Source organism: Heterocephalus glaber, unplaced genomic scaffold (genome assembly GCF_053883595.1).
Source record: "Heterocephalus glaber isolate CG9 unplaced genomic scaffold, H.glaber_assembly_v1.0 deba00001523, whole genome shotgun sequence".
Lineage (NCBI taxonomy): Eukaryota > Metazoa > Chordata > Mammalia > Rodentia > Bathyergidae > Heterocephalus > Heterocephalus glaber.
Window position 1 is genome coordinate 6,372,769 of NW_028258327.1, and position 23,684 is coordinate 6,396,452.

The following is a 23,684-nucleotide window of genomic DNA, read 5'->3' on the forward strand; positions in this document are numbered from 1 at the left end:
GTTTACCTACGCTTCTCGTTTAATACTGTTCTTTTTTGATTGGGTGCTTGGAAAAATTATTAAACAATTATATCTTAAGACACTGTAATATATAATGCAAGCATAGTATGATGAACTTTCATTTGTAGCCCCATTTTATCTCTGCTCTACAAAAGGGTTTTTAAATCATTGAATATAACAGAATCACTTAAAGAGATCAAAAGATAGGAAAGTAATGTTAATTTAATAAAAAAGTAGCAAATTTGCCATCATTTTACAATGTTTCTCAGCTTTTTTCATTTGAGTACCTTTGAAAGTTTGGAAAGGTACCCAAGATGAAGAGGAAATGAAGTCTTTGCTGAGTACTTCACTGAAGTGTTATTAGCTTTTATATTGTAAAAAACATTCTCTTTCATAATGATATAACTAGAAACTTCTAAACTCTACATTACAGTATATAATTCTGTCACATTAATACCAATATGTGTTACTATTCTTTATTTTAGGACTGGTATTCTACTGATATCTAGGTATATGACAACTATATACCTAAAAAGGTTGTGGTGGTGCATGCCTATAATCCCAACACTTTGGTAGGTTGAAGCAGGAGGATTGCAAGTTCAAGTTCAACCTGGGTTATTTTAGCCACTAATGAGACTCTATTTCAAAGGAAAAAGAGCTGGTGGTGTATTTCAGTGCAATGTGTCCTCCCCGCCGTAATATTTTTTTAAGATACTTTTGAACTTGTTAGTACAGTAAATAGATACTGCCAGGAACACTCAAAATACATAATCCAGCAACTAAAAGGTCAGTTCCTGGCGCAGTAGGAAGCCTCGAAGAAGACCCAGTGGTGAGACTACAAGATCTGTACTTATTGGTGATTTCCTTCGGCAATTACCAGACTGTTCTCCTTTTCTGTACACAGTACATTAACCAACCTCAAGGATTGCAGAGAGGCATCCCTGCCTACCACTGTCTGGTGGCCATTGTTTGTCCCTATGATTGTTAAATATATTAAATGTCATCTCTGTTATGTAATTGACACTACTGGAAGTCAAAGATTTTTAGTGAAGATCAGCTTTCTATCCAGTAGAGGTTAGCTAAAAGTAATTCTCAATGACCTGGCTCTAGTTATCATTAGTATCCATTTTGTTTGATGATTTAGCGTTGTGGGATATATTAATGTTTAGTGTCCGTCACTGTCTGACATTTTTTAAAAAAATGTAATTGACAAATAAGGTTACAGAAGGAAAATTATATTTCAGTAGAGCTCTCAAAGTTTTATTTTTAAGATGTATAGACTTTTTTATTCTTCCATTTGCATTATACCAAAATATAAATCTTAGACTTATTTTGTGAGCATAAGGATTTTTAACTGTTGAAAATGATCAACCCTAAAGCAATCATGATTTAAATGTCTTAGGCAAAAGAATTACAAAAGAGTATAAGACACAGTATATTTCAGTTTGGGGCAAGGACAAAGACATAGATAGTTCTAATATGCCAATTCCATACTCACACTTAGGAGTTAGTACTAGATGGAAGTTCTAAGCAGTGCCTTAAACATACCAATAGATGCTAAAATATAGAAGCGTATTTGAAGGTGATTTGAGAGAAACTTTATTCCTCTTCTCACTGTATTTGCTCTTAGTGTAGGATTGATGTTTCTAAAACCTTTAGGAAGGGTAGTACAAATTACACTTTATGCAATGTCTCCTATCCCCTTGTGGAAACAGCAGTCTCTAAGCCTCTAAGCCCCTTCTTTTAGACATTTTGATCCCACTGTTGTTACACCTTTTCCTCTGATTTTGCTTGAAGAGAAGTATTTGAAAAGACACAAAGTGACTTACATCTATGATCATGTACTGATTTTGAAATTGTGGACGTTTTATGTATTTTTAGCATTAGAAGAAGTTCTCACATTTAACCTCTTTTACATTGTTTATATACTTTGTGATTTAATGATAATTTCTTCTTATTACAATAATGAATTCTTGGGAATTTTTATTGAAGTATACTTTACATGCAATAAATCCATAGATTTTTAAGGATATAGTTAAATGACCATTCGCAGATGTATTTATATCCATTAATCCCCATAATGAAGATATAAATGATTTTTGTTAACTTGGAAGGCTCTCTCTTGTCACTTTCTGATGGTCCTCATACTCTTACTCCTTGAGAGGCAAGCATTATTTTGATTTCTGTCACCATTACTTAGTTTTGCACGTATTAGAATTTTGAATAAATGGCATCATACAATGTACTTTTCTTTATAACTTTTTTTGCTCAAAGAATAATGGCTTTAAAAAAATCTCACAATTTTATTAATAAAATATTTAAGAAAAATTGAAAAATATGAAGGATAAGTCAACAGATTCTCCCAAATACCACATTTTCATTTCTTCAGCTGTTGCCTTCCTTATGCCACAACCACCCAAGTAGCTAGCACTACAGGTCTCATTTTTAGTTTTGATATTAAACTCTTGTCTGACTTCTTTGTGCATTTAATCCTGTGTCTTAAATTTTTGAAAATTGCACTCAATATTAAATCTGAAGAGATTCATAGAACCGCTTTGCCCCTTTGCTTAATAAAGTTAATTTCCTAAAGTTAATTTATAAGTATTTAAAAGTCATTCTCTTTTATTAGCATAAAGGCAGGAAGTGTATATATATTTATATATATATATTTATATATATATATATATAAATATATATATATTTTTTTCTTTTTGGTACCAGGGATTGAACTTGGGTCCTTGTGCTTGCAAGGCAAGCGGTGGAACCACTGAGCTAAATCCCCGGCCCCAAGGAAGTGTATTTTAAAAATGTAACTGCTCTTTTAAAAGTTATCTCAGGCTCATGGATTTTTATATCAAATTTTTATAATTTTATTCCAATTTTTTCTCAAAAGTCAGTATTTCTATTTTACATTTATGTATATAAAAATGCCTTTTTTCTTCATAATTTAATCAATCTCTTCAGGCATTTCAATAATCTTTTAAAGTATCTTTGAATTACAAGGGTTTTTCTTAAGTTGGATATGAAACAAATCAGAAATAATTAGAAACAAATTTCTAATCTCTTGAAATTTGAGTTAGATATCATTTAGCTTTCTTAAAACATTCTAAATTTGGTCTTGTTAAAGAACTCTAGAGTTTTTTTTGCAATAGGTTTACATTGAGAGCACAGGTGTAGTGAAAACCATCACTAAATCAAAGCCAACATGGGAAAGGAAAAGACTCTTATCAATATCGTCCTCATCGGACACGTGGATTCGGGCAAGTCCACCACTACTGGCCATCTGATCCACAGATGTGGTGGCATCAATGAAAGAACCATTGAAAAATCTGAGAAGGAGGCTGCTGAGATGGGGAAGGCTTCTTTCAAGTACGCCTGGGGTCTTGGATAAACTAAAAGCCGAGCATGAGCATGGTATCACCATTGACATCTCTGTGTGGAAATTTGAGACCAGCAAGTATTATGTGACTATCACTGATGCTCCAGGACACAGAGACTTTATCAAAAACATGATTACAGGACAAATTACAGGCACATCTCAGGCTGATTGTGCTGTCCTGATTGTTGCTGCTGATGTTGGTGAATTTGAAGCTGGTATCTCCAAGAACAGGCAGACTCGTGACCATGCCCTTCTGGCTTACACGCTGGGTGTGAAACAACTCATTATTGGTGTTAACAAAATGGATTCCACTGAGCCACCCTACAGCCAGAAGAGATACAAGGAAATTGTTAAGGAAGTCAGCACCTACATTAAGAAAATTGGCTACAAACCTGACACAGTAGCTTTTATGCCAATTTCTGGTTGGAATGGTGGCAGCATGCTGGAGCCAAGTACTAACATGCCTTGGCTCAAGGGATGGAAGGTCACTCGTAAAGATGGCAATGCCAGTGGAACCACACTGCTTGAAGCTTTGGATTGCATCCTGCCACCCACTTGCCCAACTGACAAGCCTTTGCGGCTGCCCCTCCAGGATGTCTATAAAATTGGTGGTATCGGTATCATCCCTGTGGGCAGAGTGGAGACTGGTGTTCTCAAACCTGGCATGGTGGTCACCTTTGCACCAGTCAGTGTCACAACTGAAGTAAAGTCTGTTGAAATGCACCATGAGGCTTTGAGTGAAGCTTTTCCTGGGGACAATGTGGGCTTCAACGTCAAGAATGTGTCTGTCAAAGATCTTCGTCGTGGCAATGTTGCTGGTGATGGCAAAACTGAGCCACCAATGGAAGCAGCTGGTTTCTCTGCTCAGGTGATTATCCTGAACTATCCAGGCTAGATCAGTGCTGGCCATGCTCCTGTACTGGATTGCCATACAGCTCACATCACTTGTGAGTTTGCTGAGCTGAAAGAAAAGATTGATCGCCGGTCTGGTAAGAAGCTGGAGGATGGCCCCAAATTCTTGAAATCTGGTGATGCTGCCATCGTTGACATGGTTCCAGGCAAGCCCATGTGTGTCAAGAGCTTCTGTAACTATCCACCTCTGGGTTGTTTCGCTGTTTGCGATATGAGACACAGTTGCTGTGGGTGTCATCAAAGCAGTGGACAAGAAGGCTGCTGGAGCTGGCAAGGTCACCAAGTCTGCCCAGAAAGCTCAGAAGGCTAAATGAATATCCCCCCAACACCTGCCATGCAGTCTTAATCAGTGGTGGAAAACCGATCTCAGAACTGTTTCTCCCAATTGACCATTTAAGTTTAATAGTAAAAGACTAGTTAATGATAACAATGTATCATACAGCCTTCAGGAGGAAAGGAGAATGTGTTTTGTGGACCATTTGTTTTCTTTTTGTGTGTGACAGTTTTAAGTTATTAGTTTTTAAAATCACTTTTTATTTTTTTATTTTTTATTTTTTTAAAATCACTTTTTAATGGAAACAACTTGGCCAAAAATCTGTCACAGAATTTTGAGAACCATTGAAACAAAGTTAAATTTAAAAAAAAAGAATTCTAGAGAGTTATCAATTGATAAGCAAGGGAAGCAATTACATTTATATGCATTTATGTTACTAAAAAATTTTGATCCTTTTCATATAATCTATATACTTAATAAACTGAATCATGTTTAAAATTTTTAGTATGTACAATAAAGGGAAAAGAGTTTTATAGATTTTCATGCCATAGTACAATATTATGCACAACTTCCAAATTCATGGACACATTAGCATTGAAGTTTTTCATGTTTTCATAGAACTAATATATGACTCGCTTTAAGGCTAGCTTTTAAGACCAACTAAGTATGTCATACAGAGTTCATTGTCTTAAAACCACATATCAGACTAATAGATAATTTTTTACTGTCTGTCCATTTGTCTGTTTTGTCTGTCAGTCTGTCTGAAACAGGATTTTGCTATATTGTTGAGGCCGGCCTAAACATTACATAGCCCAGGCTGGCCTCAAAATTGTGGTAATCCTCCTGCCTCAGCCTCCTAAGTGCTGGGATTACAGGCATATAATGGCAATAGATGATTTTTTAGAGTGTGGTTTTTCACTTTCACAATTTCTCTTATAGGCATACATATTAAATGACATTTAACAAATTACCATTATTCAAAATAATATTTCTTAAAATTGGAAAACTTCAAAATATATGAGACTGAAGTAAGATATATTGTACATAAAGAAGTAAATTTTGTGTCCTGGTTTGTATAAAAAGTTCTAGGAAAGATGAATAAATACTAATAGTTTATTCCCATTTTATTACTTCTAAGTATAGCCTTAAAAGTTTTTCTGTAAATGATAAGTTTGGCTTGCACATTCTTGTCTCACTGCTGCTGTAAGTCCACTATGTGTTTCTGCTTTATTCTCCCTCCAACTATCATTCATTGGTTTGGTCATTCCCATTGCTATACAGCCAGAGCTCTTGAAATATGGTCTGAAGTTTGAAGCCTTTTGAGATAATCAAAGAGGTTCTAAAAGTTAAAACTGATTTCTATATTAGTATGATGATGTTCCTATTACTCTCATTCTCTTTTAAGTGTATATTAGAGGTCCCCACCCTATAGAGAATGCACAGGTAGCTGGCGGAAAGAATGCTGTCTATGCTTGGGTCATAAAAATAAAGCCAAGGAGTCCCATATCTAAAATGTCTCGAGATCCCTACTGTATAGAAAAGCTTCTTATAAATGATATTGGATTCTCTTCAGAGCCTACATCCAGCTTATTTTTCTCTAAGCTGCTTCCTAATGTAAACTATAGCCGTATCATTTTTGCTTTTTCTAAAATAGTATTGCTCAAATAACATTCTAAAATGAACATTGCTTTTTTTTTAACATTGCTCTTTAGTAAGTTGCCTCGTGCATCTTTTCATAATGTTCTTTTATCCATTGACATTTGTCCAAATTGTACTTATTTTTCAAAACCCATTTCAAACTCTGTGAATACTTTATTTCCTTCTTGTCAGAGTCCTGTAGAACCTTTCATTTATATTCATAAAATAATACCTAGTACACAAAGTCTGTGCTTTTGGACCCAATATTGTCTTAGAAATCTGGACCACTATATGAGATAAAATTTTGATTGCTTTTATATTGTATCCAACTATGTTACCAATGCTAACAAAAAAATGTTTATGTAAAAACAAGAAAATAACACTTGAATTAAAGCTATGAGCCAGTCACTATGCTGAATGCATAAATATGTCCTCCCTTCATCCTCGCATAAACCCCATTGTTTTTGTCTTCATTTTACAGATGCAGAAGGTTAAAACCCACCAAAAATATCTTTATGTTTTTATGTGTTTTTAAAAGATTGATGAACATCTGTTTTTTTCCTCATTTGCCATTTGGTAGATATGCCTGTCTCTCTGTAAGGGCAGGGACCTTGTGATTGGCCTCAGTGAGTCTCCTGTCTTGTACTTGCTCTTTATTTTCCTCCGGTGTAACCCTAATACCAGTGAAGCTAATTTTTGTGGAGATGAAGCTGTATGATATCAACCTGTACACCCTGCCCTTCTGTCCATTCTCATAGGTTCTCACATATTAACAGGCTGTGCTGCTGTCCTGGCCTTTGAGATTGGGCTGCAGAGATAGCAAAGCCAAAATCATGCAAAACACATGGGAAAATACATAATTTGTGTTTATTTTTGTAGTTTGAATTTTATCCTTTCTTGACTTTTTTCAGTTTTGTAATTTTTACTTTTTAGGGGTGTGTGTGTGGATGAGAGGTGAGATAAGGTTTCACTAGGTAGCCCACACTGGTGTCAAACTTGTAATCCTCCTGCTTCAGCCTTCAAAATGGTGAAATTAGAGACATGCACCACTACCCCCTACTAAATTTTGTAACTTTTAAAGCCTTTAAATTATTTCTACTGTATTTTTTGTGAAGACTTTTTCCAATAATTGATGCTGATTAAATTAAATATAATCTTAAATTTTCTTTATCATTTTCCCCTTATCTTCTCAGTATGGATAGTTTATTTTTTAAAAATTTAGATATGGAAAGGCAAATTAATCTCATTTTCAAATTATCTATCATGCTACTCTGACCATATTATTTCCTTGTTTATAAAATTTTCATTGTTTTTTTATTATTCAATTAAGTCCACCTACCTAGCTTGTTAAGGATCTTATATAAATTAAGTATAACATGAGGTGTGCTTTATTTTATGATTCACCAGGGACTGTCAAGTTTATCAGCAATTATGGTTTTATTGAGATTCGAATGTAAAATTTCCATTTACAGGACAGCATCATAATTCTGGGATTTATTTTCAGGAGAAACAGTATAGATTACAAATCATCTTTTAGATATTCAGCTAAAAAGCAATTTTGTATAGCTTTAAAAAATTAAGTTTGTCATTGGTTGAAACACGCATCTAATTTTCCATCCTTATTTTGCATTATTACTATTTTTTTTTTTGGTACCGGGCATCAAACTGAGGACCTTGAGCTTGGGAGGCAGGCCCCAGAACCACTGAGCTAAATCTCCAGCCCCTATTTTGCATTATTTTATATTCACTATTAATCTTAAATTTTTTTCTTCTAAATGTACCTTTTGTGAATAGTTACTATTTTACAGTATTCACTGTGATTTTCAGGGGTTCCATTGAGCTGCGTTCCTTGGAACCTCAGTGAAAATACTGGTGATATACTTTAAAGATTTCTCCTGTCTTGGAAATAGCTCTTTATCAAAGCAGGACATTTGCTCTGAGTTCTGAAATAGTTCTTTTTTTTTTTCTTTTATATTTGTGTGTTTATTCTTTGTATAGGGTTTTATGCGTGCAGCTTTGTTAAAATGGGTTATTTTAGGGGTTTTGTTTCTATTTTGGTTGGGGATGAAGAACTATTGTTCAGATGTCATAGACCCAAGTGACAGCAAAGGGAAACCTAAATTTCTGTCACATTGCACTGCTAAGCAGAGCTCCAGCAACCTCGGTTGGGACCATGCGCACATTGTGCCTATGGATAAGCTCAGGACATGCTCAGTGTTGGTGCCACTCTGTCTTCATTTGCTCTTTTTTCAAGGGGATTTTTCATTCATATATAGACCTATATATATTCTATTGATTATTTTCTCTGAGAATATGTATATTCTTAGGAATGAAAGAAATGGAAACAGGAGTTAGACATATATGCACAAGTTGCAGTTTTATCTGGATATTTGGGAGTATATGCATTACTATGTAAATGAGTAATTTACCATCCGGGCAATATATTACTAACCCGTTACCTTTTTGTATAATATTAGAGAATTCTTTGTTTTACCTTCATTCCTGAAAGGTGTTTTTGCTAGATAGACATGTGCGTTTTCAGTTCTTTTTTTTTTTTTCCAGGTCTCAGGAAATGTACTGCCACTTTTTTCTGGTCTCTATGATTTCTAAAGACTTCACCCCATTCAAATTCTTGTTTCTTTATATGTAATATGGTCTTTCTCTTAGGCTGCTTTCAGGGTTCTTTCTCTGTCTTTGGTTTCTACAAGTCTCATTATGATTTGCCTGGTTGTAGGTTTGCTTGAGGTTTTTTGTTGTTGTTGTTGTTGTTTTGGTACCGGGGATTGAACTCGGGTCCTTGTGCTTGCATAGCAGGCGGCGAAATGCTTGAGTTTAACTATTTGGTGTTTTTGCTCAGCTTCTTGAATTTCTAGCTTTATATTTTTCATCATGTTTAAGAAATTTTGAGCCTTTATATTTTCAACTCATCACATTTTTCTCCTCCCCTTGTTGGACTCCATTGGCAAAAATATTAACTCCTTTATTATTGTCTCACAGGATACTGAAATCTATTTTTAATGTGTCTTTCACTGTTACTAAGATGGGATATTTTCTTTTTTTAACTTTCAAAAAATTTTTATTTTAATGTAATACAAGTAGATATTAATAAAGAAAATATAAAAGCCATTCTATAAGAAAATGATTTTTCATAACTAATAGAGAATAACAATGGTAAATACACTGTGTATCATGATTTTAAAAGAATATATTTTCATTTGCTAACCTATCTCTCAACTCATTTTCTATATTGGATATAGATTTTCTATATTGGATATAGATTTTCTATTGATCTTTTAGTCCACTATTTTTCCTGTTATCTACATTTTGCCTATGAGCCCTCCAAATGACTTTTAAAATAGATGGTTGTTTTCAGTTGTAAACTTTGTTTAGTTTTATGTCTTCTATTTGTTTACTTAGACATTTTATTTTTCTCATTTGTTTGAAACTGCTCCTTTGAAAGATTTTTATAATGGCTTTAAAAGTTTTTCAGATTGTTTCAAATCTCTCTACATAGTATGTTAATTATATTTTTTTTAGTTCTTGCTTGGATGTTTGTAGGGTTTCCAAATTTTTCTGTTGAAAAGACTGAAGAATGAGCATGATTGGCTAGAAATCCATAACACAAAGTGAAAAGCATGGAGTAGGAAGCAAAAATGCTTTTCAGTTTTAAGAATGGACTTACTTGTTAAAAAAAATGAAGATGACAAAATGATAGAAACCCAGCATACTAACATATTCAATTTAATAACTGAGAATAGCATTTTCATAGTCATTTCATAATTTATTATTATAAAATTAATTTTGATGTTATCCTTTTTAAATAAAGCTACCTATAGTCATTCATAGTAGATTAGAAATTGGCTTTGCATCTAATCTATGTCTTTTTTATTACATATTTAGATATTATAATTTTTATATTGTATTGTCGATTTTATTTTGCTCTGGAAAATGTAGCTTAAGTTTTAAAGCTTACTTATGAGTAATTTTACCCTTCTGCCCGGTTTCTTCCTTACCCAGTGCTTTATTTGGTATGACTAATTTAAAAAGAAATTTAAATTACATGATATAAAAATCTAAGAAGAGTGAAAAATGATGCACAGTTTTATTAGCACAAAAGGATTTATTTTACCTTCTGTTTTTTGTGAAGATCTGAACTTCTGCCATGTATAATTAAGGATAAGAAAAATGCTATTTTTGGTGCATAAAAATCTTATCTAGTGGATGCAAATTCAGTATCACATGAGATCTTTTTCTTAGTTATCTTTGATTTCACTGAAAAAATTATAACTGTCCCTATTCCATAAGTATTCCTTCATAGGAAAAAGACTTTCATAGTACTAGGTACTATTTCATAGTACTAGGTAAGTGGAAGTCATATTCTATTAATGGTTTATTTTGTATTTTGTATTGTCTTACATTAACATTTTCTTTCTTCTATCATCCAATTGTTTCATATTTGTATGCACTTTAAGAAAAAGTAGCAAAATAATTCAAAAATTCATTTTTAAATTGGTTCAGGAACTTTGCTTGCAAAGCTATCACACTAACCTGATTAAATACAGACAAGAAGCCAATAGAAAGCTTATGATTTTCTTCCAAGTAAAAAGTTAGGATGTCCTGTGTTACAAAATTAAAACAATACAGAGTTCATAAAAGTAATCTTTTTCTTTAAATAATGAAATAAAAATAGAAGTAAAGGTCTGTAAGTCTTCTAGTTATTTATTAAGTTTAGTTTCAGAAGAATTCTTTTTCAGTAAGTTAGAAGACATGAACTCACTAACCACAAATATCTGTATCATTTTGAAAAATTATTTTCCTTAGAAATATGATATGTATTCAAAAATAATGGGTAGATTATGTCTGGTCTTTTATAATTGTGGAGTCATTATAATGAATAATGTTTTCTTTTTCCATCTAATGAAATCCGCAAAAGTATTTTAAATTCTGGAAAGACTAATTTTTGCTATATAATAAGTCTCACCTTATAGCATTCCTTTATATCTGTCTTTGCTTGTAAACTAGTCCTACGGCTATTAGGGTTGAACTATAAAAAAAAAGTAGACACATACGTAAAAGTATTGACAGTCAATTACCTGAAAAAGATAACCAGTTTAACTAGCTTTAACATTGTTCCATTACATTATCAAATCAAATTAGAAAATCTTCATCAGAAGATAATTTTTAAGTATATTGTTTAATGTTTCATTTGTGATTATTCCATCCTGAACAAGGAGGTTAGTAAAGACAGTAAAATATCTGCCACATGGAGGGTTTTCTGCAGAATATATATTATCTTTGGAAAAAATGAAAAGTAAAATATAGTCAATCCAACACCAATTCTGATTAATTTTATCTTCTAAATATTTCCAAGAATCATGGACTTCCTTTCCATCACCATATTCATTAGCATATCTTCCTACTTGAGTCTCTGTCAGGTCTCACCATGATTAGTTCTGTAATCTTGTAATTATAACCAGCATCCAGTCTGCTCCTCCAGACCTTTCTCTCCAGGGAGCCAGAAATACTGTCATCTGATCAGTTTCACTCTTCCCCATTCTCACTCCTATAGTTTTTCTTATCCAAGTGGCTGAAACATCATGAGTGGCCTGTCCCTTCACTCATTTGCACCTAGCTCTAGTCATTTCATTTTCTTTGTTACAGTCACATATTCTACCTGTCTTAAATCTGATTTTCTTTCCCCACATGTTCCTTGCATATCATGTTTCTGCCTGTGAAACTTTTTGTGTGTGTGTGGTTTTTTTGAGACAGGTCTTGCTGTGTAGTTCATGCTAGCCTGGAAGTCACTATGTAGCCCAGGCTGGCCTTGAACTCATGGTGATCCTCCTGCCTTAGCCCTCTAAGAGCTGGGATTATAGGCATACATCACCATACCCTGCTCTAAAGACTTTATTCATTTTTCTCATTAGGTTGAAATATAATTTTGCATAGCTTGCCCTCAGACGCTTATCACAAATAAAATTTTATATTTCATAGTTGTTTTAAGTAAGGCCTATTGCCACTCCACCTTACCCTAGTGTAAGCTATATGAGATCAGGGCCTTCTGCCTTAATCCTACCTTACTACTCCTCTCCTAGTGCTTAGCATCATGCTTGCCACATTAAGAAAAGAAGGAAGAGGAGAAGGAGGAGGGACAAGATGATTATAGTGATGATGGTATTAGAAAACACAGCTAATATTTACATGTTTAGCATTATTCTAAACACTTTATGTGCATTAATATTTCATTTGCATTATAATTCAGTGATATATAGGTACTTATGTCTTCAGATATTGGAGGGAAACTATATCATTTGTAGTAGTAAATGTATAATAAATATTTGATAAATGCATGGCTGAAAGCTGTTTAGTTCATTTTTATTGAACATTCATAATCAGATTGTATATTGATGAGCAGACATGACTATAAGAATACTAGATTTAGGAGTGTTAATCAAATCTTAGAAATATGTGTTTAAATCCCTATTAATAGGACTTCCCACTCCTCTTCCCTGCTTTTGAAGAAATTAACCCAGGAGATCTCAGATGTGTCTTATGGGAGGTAAGGAGATGAAGAGTTGGCCTACTCTGATGGGAAGGCCAAGTGCAGGAGAGGCCAGTGAGATGGTGAGGGGATCATGGACAGGATAATTATAAAAACTTCTGAGTCTTCATTTTACAATGTTCAAGACATATTTATTTCTCTCTAGATGAGATGGGACTTTATTCTTCAAACAGAAATCAGTATTCAGCCCATTTACTTTACTTTAGATCCAGGAGGAGCCATTAGGATCCAGCTTTTCTTCAACACTACCCTAAGAGAAATAATATCCAGGACATCACTGTGTGAGGCCAGGGGTGTGGCAGTGGGATTATCAGTTCTTTGTCCAGGCCTCAGTAAGTGGGCCTTTTTCCTTTTATACACACTTAGATTTTTCAGTTTGGTTAAGTGCTCATAAATAGGTTTCATTGTGGAGGAAAGCATTCCTTTGACCAATGCAGAAAATCCTTATGTTTTAAAAAAAAGTTTTAAACCTTTGTAGCTACATTGTAGAATTTAAGCTACATAAATCTTACTATTAAATGCAGAAGTACTTTGGTTTTTTTCCCATTAAGCAAACTTAGCTAATACCAATATTATTAAGTCAATGATCATATCTTGCAAATATATATATATATATCATATCTTGCAAATATATATATATCATATCTTGCAAATATATATATATATATATATATATATATAAAACTCATCAGCGATTAGTGAGGTTATTCTATGTGTCAGAGCACTTCAAGGCATTGTAGATACATCATCCTGCAAGAGTGTTGCTTTCTCTGATCCTTGCTCTACCTATACTTCTATTGAGGGAGAAAAATATTTAATGTTTAAGCAAACAATATAGTGTAATAAATGCTGAGATCTAAAATAGAAATACAGATGCATAGGCAAGGGAATTATTACAGTACTAGAATTTATGGTTTAAGAAGAGCTCCTTAAACTTTTAAGATTAGGAATTCAAGAATGTAGAGAAATATACATATGCATAGCAAAAAGTTCATACTTTACATATTTGTGTGTTATTACTTTGCCTTTTCACTTAATGTCAGCATTTAATATCTACTTTATTGCCTTCAGAAGAACCTCATGAAGGTCCATCTGTATCTGTGTCTTTTTTAGAATAGAATTCTGAAAGTGAGATTGGTGGACCTAGGGTTGTGCATTTTACATTTGATAAATATTGTCAAATTTACCATCCATAATTGCTTCTGTAGTTGTACTTACTATCTTCATTAAGAGAGTTTATACAGATAATGTAAGTACTAAACACATGAATAAACTCCATAAAGAAAAATGCAAACCTTCAAAAAATAAGATGTTAAACATCACTAGCAATGAAAGAAAATACTAAAATACAAAATAATTTCTTCAAGATAAATTAGTAAAATTAATGAAAGTAAACTACAGTGTAACTTCAACTTGAAAATATTGCCAATGGTGTTGTAAAATCATTTTGGAGAGTCATTTGCTTAAATTAAATCAGGAGAGTATGGTGAGAAACAGTTTAGTAAACTGAGAAGATAAGGGTTATTGGATTCCAGGGGCCTTAGAAATATATCAGAGTTAGCCAGTTGTTCTTAAATCATGTGAGAATCATTTTTCTAATATACGCTCTAGTATTCTGCACCTTCTCATATGCCTCAGCTCTTCTTGAGAATTAAATGACATTAAGACTTTAAAAACTTATGCTTCTTTATAACATTTAGTTGGATATAATATATAATGGTTTTATATTGATTTTAGGTGATTTAATCTGGAATCTTTATGCCCTGCTCTATGATTTTATTCTGATGAACTAGGATTGGGAATTATGGTTCTGGTTTCAGTCAATCACTGTGGTGTCAAAAGAAAAGATATATGAACTAGAAGAAGTAAAAGGTGATACTATACTTTACATTTATTTCTAGCATCAACTAATTTGGCAAAGTTATCAGTTCCTTTGTTATCTAAGAGTATCTTTAATAGTGAAACCAGGGTTAACATTTTGGCTTAACATTTTACTTATGATTTCATTTTTATCCTACGTGTATGTTATCTAGTTGTTTTATAGGAACTTTTAATCAGTTACCACTTGGTCAGAGTAGTAGTATTGGTAAGAGTTTCTGTAGTAGTAACAACAGAATCTTCAAAAAGCTTATTATGTGCCTGAACCACATTTCTCCTCTAAGCGAAGTGTCAAAGTTCTAGTTACCTTTTTCTTTCCATAGACACATTCTTGAGAACACTGAATGAACCAGTAACAAACGTCTATTAGGAAACGCTCCTTAAATAACGATAAATTGTGATTAAGTAGTAGTATACATGTCCTGGCTTTTGTCCTTTTTCTAAGTAAGATAAGAATGATTCACATAATAAAAATAATTGACCAATAAGGAGCTACAAAAACATCTATTTCCTTAATTGCAGTCAATTTCAGCAGCTTTTATCCTGCCATAATTTCTTGATAAAATTTTAGATTCCTCCCTTCTTCTGTTTCTCCTTCCCAAAAGTAGCTCCAAATAAACTTTTGATTACCTGTTTTTGAATAAATACAGCCTCTTAGTAGTGAATGTTTGAAATTAGTTTGAAGAGATGACATTAGTAATACTTTCTGTTGTTTTTGTGAACAAGCACAGACTACAATTGTTTTGTTTATCATGTGTGAGGTGGAGTTTTTTGGCATTACAGTGTGACTTTAAAGTACTTCATTTTACTAAGAAATTAATTTATCCTCAAACTGGGCTCTACAAATGTGTCAAATGAGTGATAATGTCTGCCAGATTTTCAAAGTAGAAGTACACACTGATGTATATAAAGCACAAAGTTCTCTAAGGTATCTAGTTATAGTTATGTCAAAGATTGTAGCTTTCAATTATAAAACAAAAATAAATGGATGGGAAAATCTTTAAGTACAAAAGTATATCATAGCACATTGTTACAAAGTGCAGATCTGTTACAGTTAAAATAATGATGTGTGTCTGAAGTGTATCTGGCATTTTTATATTAGAAAAAACCTATGATGCCATTTTTAACTAAAATTCCATAAACCAAATATAATTCAATAAGAAATTCTAAAATCTTAGAAAGAGTGGAGCATGGAATGCTAGAAATAGGAGAGGGAAAGTTTCTCTATTAAAAAATGAACATTATATATATATACACATACATATGTATATATACATGTATATATATTGGCATTTACACATGTGTGGAGTATCGCCTCAATGTGCATCCATTTAGCTATAAATGTCTCTACTTTCTCGTTCTTTATGGCTGAGTAATACTCCATTTTATTTTAAAAAAAAAACCCATTTCCATTATCCAGTCTCCAGTTGATGGGCAATTGGACTCCTTCCAAGTTTTAGCTATCATGAATTGTGTTGCAATGAACATGGGTGCACATTCTTTTAATTCTTTGCAGAAGATACCCAGCAGGAGAATAGCAGGGTCAGATGGGACTTCCAGTCCTAGTTCTTTGAGGTATCTCCATACTGATTTCCACAGTGGTTGCACCAGTCTACACTCCCACTAGCAGTGGAGTAGGGTTCTTCTTTCCCTACAGTCCCGCCAGCATTTGTTATTGGTTGATTTGATGATGCCAGTCATTCTTTCTGGGGTGGGGTGGAATCTCAGTGTTGTTTTCATTTCCATCGTTCAAATGAACAGTGATGGTGAACATTTTCTCATGTTTATTTGCTATTTGTACTTCTTTGAGGAATGTCTGTTCATTTCAGATGCCCAATTTTGTATTGGGTTTTTTAATTTGGGAGGTCAGATTTTTTTTAAGTTCTTTACATATTCTAGATAGTAGACCTTTGTCTGAGGGACAGCTGGTGAAAATTTTTTTCCGCATTGGGGGTTGTCTATTCACACTGCTGGTGGTTTCTCTTGCTGTGCAGAAGCTTTTTAATAAGAAGAAATCCCACTTGTTAATTGATTGTGCTAGTTCACGGGCAACTGAGGTTTTGTTCATGAAATCTTTTCCTACACCAATGTCTTTAAGAGCTCTTCCTAACCTCTGTTCCAGCCAGTTTAATGTTTCTGTTTTAGTATTTAGGTCTTTAATCTATTTCAATTTAAGTTTAGTGCATGGTGAGAGATATGGATCTCATTTTAATCTTTGGCAAGTTGAAACCCAATTTTTGCAGCACTACTTATTAAAGAGGCTATCTTTACTCCAGTGAGAGTGTTTGGCTCCTTTGCTGAAGATGAGGTGGCTGAGTGTGTCTGGAGTTGTTTCTGCATCTTCTAATCTGTTCCACTGTTCCTCAGGTCTGTTTCTTTGTCAGTACCATGCTGTTTTATCGCAGTAGCTTTGTAATATAGTTTCAAGTTGGGGATTGTTATACCCCCTACCTTGTTTTATTGCCTAGTATTGCTTTTGATACTCTAGTTCTCTTCTTATTCCAAATGGATATTTGGATTGTTTTCTCCAGGTCTGTGAAGTATGCTACTGGGATTTCAATTGGGATTGCATTGAATGTATATAGCAGTTTTTGAAGTATGGCCATTTTCACTATGTTGATTCTTCATACCCAGGAACAAGGGATGTCTTTCCATTTGCTGATTTCCCTTTCAATCTCTTTTTTCAGAGTGCTATAATTTTCAGAGTGGAGGTCTTTGATTTCTTTTGTTAGGTTGATTCCTAGATATTTCAGTTTTTTTATCCTTTGTAAAAGGAATTATTTGCCCTTTTTCTCTCTCAGTAAGTCTGTTTTCTGTGAACAGAAAAGCTATTGATTTTTGTGTGTTGACCTTGTAACCAGCTACTTTACTAAATTTGGTTATTAAGTCTAGAAGACTTTTGGTGGCGTTCTTGGGGTCTTCTATATAGAGTATCATGTCATCTGCAGATAATGACGATTTGACTTCTTCGTTTCCTATCTTTATTCCTTTTATTTCTTTATCTTGTCTAGTTGCTGTGGCTAATGTTTCCTAAATTGTATTGCACAGGAGTGGTGATAGTGGACATCCTTGTCTTGTTCCTGATTTTAGTGTGAAGGATTTTGGTTTTTGACCATTCAGTATGATATTGGCTGTTGGTTTTTCATACATGGCTTTTATCAGATTGAGGTAGAGTCCGTCTGTTCCAATTTTTTGTAGGGTTTTTATCATAAATGCTTGTTGGGTTTTGTCAAATACTTTTTCTGCATCTATGGAGGTAATCATATGGTTTTTGTCCTTGGCTCTATTGATATAGTGTATTACATTAATTGATTTTCATATATTGAACCATCCCTGCATCCCTTGGGTGAATCCCACTTGGTCAGGGTGTATGATCTTCGTGATGATCTTCTGCATTCTCTTTGCCAGTATCTTGTTAAGGATTTTTGCTTCTATGTTCATTAGTGAGATTGGCCTATAGTTCTCTTTTTCAGTTGGGTCTTTCTCTGCTTTGGGAATCAAGGTGATGCTTGCTTCCAGGAATGAATTTGGGAGTATTGCTTCCCTTTCAATTTCATTGAAGAGTTTAAACAGTAGTGGCAGTAGTTCCTCTTTAAATGTCTTGTAGAATTCAGCAGTGAAGCCATCAGGGCCTGGGCTTTTCTTAGTTGGTTAGGCTTTAGTTATATTTTCAATTTCATTGTTTGATCTTGGGTTGTTTAAAATTTTTAGGTCTTCTTCGTTCAACTTTAGTAATTCATATGTATCTAGGAATCTCTCCATTTCTTCTGTATTTTCGATCTTATTGGCAGATAGGTGCTCAAAGTAGGTTTTGATGATCCTCTGGATTTCTGCTGTTTCTGTTGTAGTTTCACCCTTTTCATTCCTAATTGCATGGATTTTGACCTTTTCTTTCCTTTTTTGATAAGGTTGGCTAAGGGTTTGTCAATTTTGTTTGTTGTTTCAAAGAACCAACTCTTGACTTCATTGAATTTTTTTGTATCATTCTGTGAGTCTCCATTGCATTGATTTCTCCTCTGTTCTTTATAATTTCCTCCCTTCTATGGGCTTTGCATTTGTCCTGCTCTTCTTTTCTATAAGCTTGAGGTTCAGCATCAGGTTGTTTAATTGAGCTCGCTCTGTTTTCCAAATGTGAGTATTCACTACTATGAATTTCCCTCGTAAGACTGCCTTCATTGTGTCCCATAGATTCGGATATGTTGTATTGTCATTGTCATTTAATTGTAGGAACTGTCTGATTTCTTGTTTAATTTCCTCTGCGACCCATTGATTATTCAGAAGTCTGTTGTGCAGTTTCCATGTGTTCTTGCAGTGTCTTATGTTATTTATCTCCAATTTCATCACACTATGGTCTGACAATATACAGGCGATAACTTCAGTTCCTTTGCACTTACTTCAACATGTTCTATAAGCCAGTATGTTTTCTATTTTAGAGAATGACCCGTGTGCATCTAAAAAGAATGTGTATTCTGATTTTGTGAGGTGGAACACTCTGTAAACATCTGTTAAGTTCATTTGTTCAAGAGTTTGAGTTCTTGTATTTTGTTGCTTATTTTTTGTCTAGTTGATCTATTTGTGACAGTGGTGTATTGAGTTCCTCCACTACTATTGTATTAGTGCTTAGTTGAATTTTCACGTCCGTATTTGTTTTATATAGTTGGATGCACTAGTAATTGTTGCATACATATTTATGATTGTCATCTCTTCCTGTTGGATTGTTCCCTTTACAAGGATGTACTGTACTTCTTTGTCTCTCTCCACCAGTGTTGGTTTGAAATTCACTTAATCTGCAAAGAGGATAGCTACTCCTGCTTTTTTTCAGGTTCCTGTCACATGGAGAATTGTTTTCCACCCTTTAACTTTCAGTCTATGAGTTTCTTTTTGAATTAAGTGTGTTTCTTATATGCAGCGCGTATTGCTGGATCTTGCTTCTTGACCCATTCTGCCAGTCTATTTCTTTTGTTTGGTGAATTGAGACCATTAACATTGATGGTTATAATTGATATATATTGACTTATCCTTGTCATGCCCTTTTCTTTTTGTTTGATTCTCCCCCTTTGTGTTTAATTTCTTGTCATGCTCAATGGATTCATTCTGCTGGGCTTCCTGGGGTTGTGATCCTCATTGTCTTTTCCTAGGGTATTGTCTAAAATTTTTTGGAGTGCCGATTTGGATTTCATGAAGTTCCTAAGATGCTCTTTGTCATGAAAATATCTTATTTCTCCATCAATTTTGAAATGTAGTTTTGCAGGGTACATCAATCTTGGTTGGAACTTGTTTTCCTTTAGGGCTTAAAATAAGTCATTCTATGCTCTTCTTGCCTTGATGGTTTGTGTTGAGAAGTCTGCTGTGATTCTGATGGGCCTTCCATTTAATGTGATTTGTTTCCTTTCTCTAGCTACTTGTAGAATTTTATTCTTCTGTTGGGTTTCTGGAATCTTAACTATCATGTGCCTATGTGTAGATTTTTTTTTTTTTGATCAAGGCTAGTTGGAGTCCTATATGCCTCACTTATCTCTATGTCACTTATCTTATGTTACTTATCTATATGTTACTTATCTTTTCCTCTCTTTGGGAATTTTTCTGCCATTACTTCTGTGAATATTTTTTTTTTTAATGTCATCTGTACTCTCCCCTGTTTCTTCCTTGGCTCCAATCACTCTGATGTTATTCTTCTTTGCATGGTCAACAGCTGCTGGATTGATTTCTCGTCATGCCTTACTATTTTTAAGAAATTTTTCTTTTCCTGAGCACTAATTGCAATTCTATCTTCTATATCTGAAATTCTATCCTTGCGTTGGCTCATTGTGCTGCGTAAACTTTCAATGGAGTTTTTGATCTCCTGGAAATCTCTTTACGTCTGTTTTATGGATTCCATTTGTTTCCTATGTTGGGATTCCATCATATTCCTCAGCTCCTCTATTTTTTTTTAATCTGTTTCCTCTCTAGATTTATTAATCACGTCTTGTAGTTTGGGCATGATCTCTGCTGTTCTCTGAGAAATTATTTCTGATTTTATTTTTTCCATGTCCCCTTTCCTTGCCAGTACAGGGAGTCCAGGTGGTTTCCTATCAGATTGTTCCATCTCCTTGCCCTTTGAGGTTCCCCTAGGTGATCTGGAAGTCTGGCAGAAGTTTTGAGACTTATTTACATGTCTTCTCATTTCAACAGATGCAGCCTGCTGTGTCTTTGTTGAGGTGACATTTTTTTCTTCCCCAGTGTTCTTGAATTCTCAGCATGCCACTGAGCAGCCTTTATTCTGCTGCTCCCCAGTACACCAATTCCTGGGTTTAGAGTGGTGCCCTTCTAGATCCATGACCTGACCTGTTGTCTGGGCGGGCTTCTGGCTGGAGCCTGAGCACACTTGGAATGGTATCTAGGCATGCCTCTTGCTGGGGTCCTATGTACCTACTGTCTGGGAGGGCTTTTGGTTGACGGTTGTGCACCCCAGTTTCTGTTGTCTGCACAGGCTTTTGCTAAGGTCTCCTCACACTTATCAGTGGTATTGAGGTAAGCCTCTAGGTATTGCTTGTGTGCCTATACAGCTCTTCTCCAGGCAGGTCCCTGGCTGTGGCAGATTGTATGGACAGCCTCTGGCTAAAGCCCTTGTGCCCATGCAGCCCCTTTCTGGGAGGGCCTGTGGCTTGGGCGTGTATTCCCGGGTCTCTGGGGTCAGGGCGGAGCCCTGGCTGGGATCTGCCTGCAGCGGTACTGGTTGGGGCCACACAGCTGCTCCCTGGGATCTGCCGGCACTTAGGAATAGAATGGCGAGAGCCCATGTGCCAGTGCAGCTCCTTTCTGGGAAGGCTCCTGGCATGGGGGGTGTGCCTACTCCTCTGGTGTTGGGGGGCACCCCAGGCTGGGATCTGCCTGCAGCAACAAAGGTCTGGGCCATACAGCTGGTCCCCAGGATCTCCATGCACACACACATGAAATGGTGGGACTCCAGTGGGATCTATATTGAGTATCCTTGAATATTGCTCATTAATATAGTTAATAGATCTCTAACATTTTCAACTAAAATATACCCTATTTTATATTTTTAAAATGTGTTTGATAATATTGTTTTTCTTTCATAGAGACATAAAGTAATGGTGGATTTTAATGGCTATACTTTTATGTTTTATCATTCTGGTTTTTAAAACTCATTGATGTGATTTAACTTTGTCTAATTTTCTAAATTCTAAAAAAAGCATAGTTTTAAATATTATGAAGTCAGAAAAATATGCTTTTATCTTTAAAATATTTGTTTTCCTTTTGATGTAAAATTCTAAACCTACTTTTACTTTGTAGCATCTACCACAAAGAAACAACTACTCTTGATAGTCAAAATAACATTTTAAAATTTAATGTATTAATATGACATGTAATTTGACAATGGACTTAACAGGATTAAACATATAACAGACTGCTTTTAGGCATTGTAAACATTTCTTAGTAGCTTATACCAGATATATGTTGTTAATAGAAATTCAGTATGATTTCTTATATATCATAAATTCTTTAAAATTTGAAAATTTTAAGGACTCAGACACTATTACTCACAAGCTTGTTGTTCTTTGCAGAAAATTAAAATCCTACCCTCCAGGAGGCATTTGGCTCCCCACATTGTAGGAGTTAATTCAGGAGACTGCAGACCTTTGCACAAAATCCCTTATTTCTCTATATACATGCTTTCTCTCCATACTTCTCTCCTTTTTTCTTTCTCAATTTCTTTGTTCCTCTCCCTCTCTTATCCAGCTAAACTTCCATCAGAGCCTTCATTCTAAAATACAGTAATGACTGTTTTGATTTAGTTAATTTTTGTTTGTTTTTTAAGTAGTAATTTTTAAGTAACTTTGTTCAGCAGTTTCTTAATTGTATTATTAAGCAGCTCTGATATATGTCCTTAGTCATAAAGTTATCACGAGGAACTTTGTCAAGTGTTAGTGAGTACCACATATGCTGTAACCAGTGTTTATTGGTCAAGTACCTTTTCATTGACTCTGTCTACAATGAAAATGAGGCAGAAATGGCATGAGTTTTCCTCCTGTATTCATACTGGCACATAGTGTACTTTCTATTCCACAAACACTAACATACACCCTATAAACATGTGTAAGATTGATCATAGGTGTGTGAGACTGATCCATGATTGTCCTCAGTCATGGATGCTTGTCTGTGTTGGGTTCAAAAAGAGACTATTGGGTGAAGGAGAAAGTGGGAAAGCAGAGGACTTAGAGAGATTTTAGTCAGAAAATGAGTGAGAAGGTAGGGCCTTCTTGAATGGCTCCATAACTGTTAACCTGTGACCTCAAAAAATTTTTTTTCTCTTTTGTCTCATTTTTATGAAGAAAATGGACCACTGAGCCATTGTTAAGTGCAGAGAGACATACAGTGCCTCCTACTTCTTCTAATCGTTATAAGACATCTATAAAGTAACTTTGTGTTAATCAATAAAATGAGATTTTTAAACTAGACCTGGGAGACTCATGCTTTCCCTTGAAGTTTGTTGCTTTGCTGTTTGTGTGTCTGTGATAGTCAAAAATTACATACCATAATCAACAGGGAAAAAACCCTATGTAGACTTTTAAACTTTAACGTGATAAAGAGTATGTATTAAAATCTAAAATACAAAAACAATTTTTAATAGCAGGAAAATAAGTGTCTTATTTCTTTTTTCCTCATTCAGAGTTCACACAAATGTGAACTTTCTTAATTATCCTTTTGCTTTTCATGTTTTGAGGGCTACTTTGAAGGGAAGATTGGTAAGTGGGCAGGAAATTGGTCTGAGTTTAGAAATTGTCATCCTACCTTTAAAAAATGTTTTTCTACTCAACAGATTGAGGAACATAGATTTATATTTTAAATTCTGAAATTGGTCTGACCTCAAAAAATTCTAACACAGGTTTACACACATGATCACACAAGAAATATACACAGTAAAATCATGTTAGAATCACAAAGAATATATTTTTTTCTCACTGCCTAAAATATTCTTTGTCTGCAGAACTCTTACCTTTGAGCAGTATAGTTCAGAAGTCCATTCTTATCATTTAACT

At 34.4% G+C, this 23,684-nt stretch overlaps 1 protein-coding gene and 1 pseudogene across 4 annotated transcripts in view; both read left to right on the forward strand.

Moving 5' to 3' along the window:
* Positions 1–23,684, forward strand: part of Ascc3 (activating signal cointegrator 1 complex subunit 3) — a 320,418-nt gene that overhangs the window by 86,937 nt on the left and 209,797 nt on the right. The gene's annotated exons all lie outside the window — the stretch shown is intronic.
* LOC147824950 (elongation factor 1-alpha 1 pseudogene) overlaps positions 1–23,684 on the forward strand; it is a 28,908-nt pseudogene continuing 5,224 nt past the window's right edge.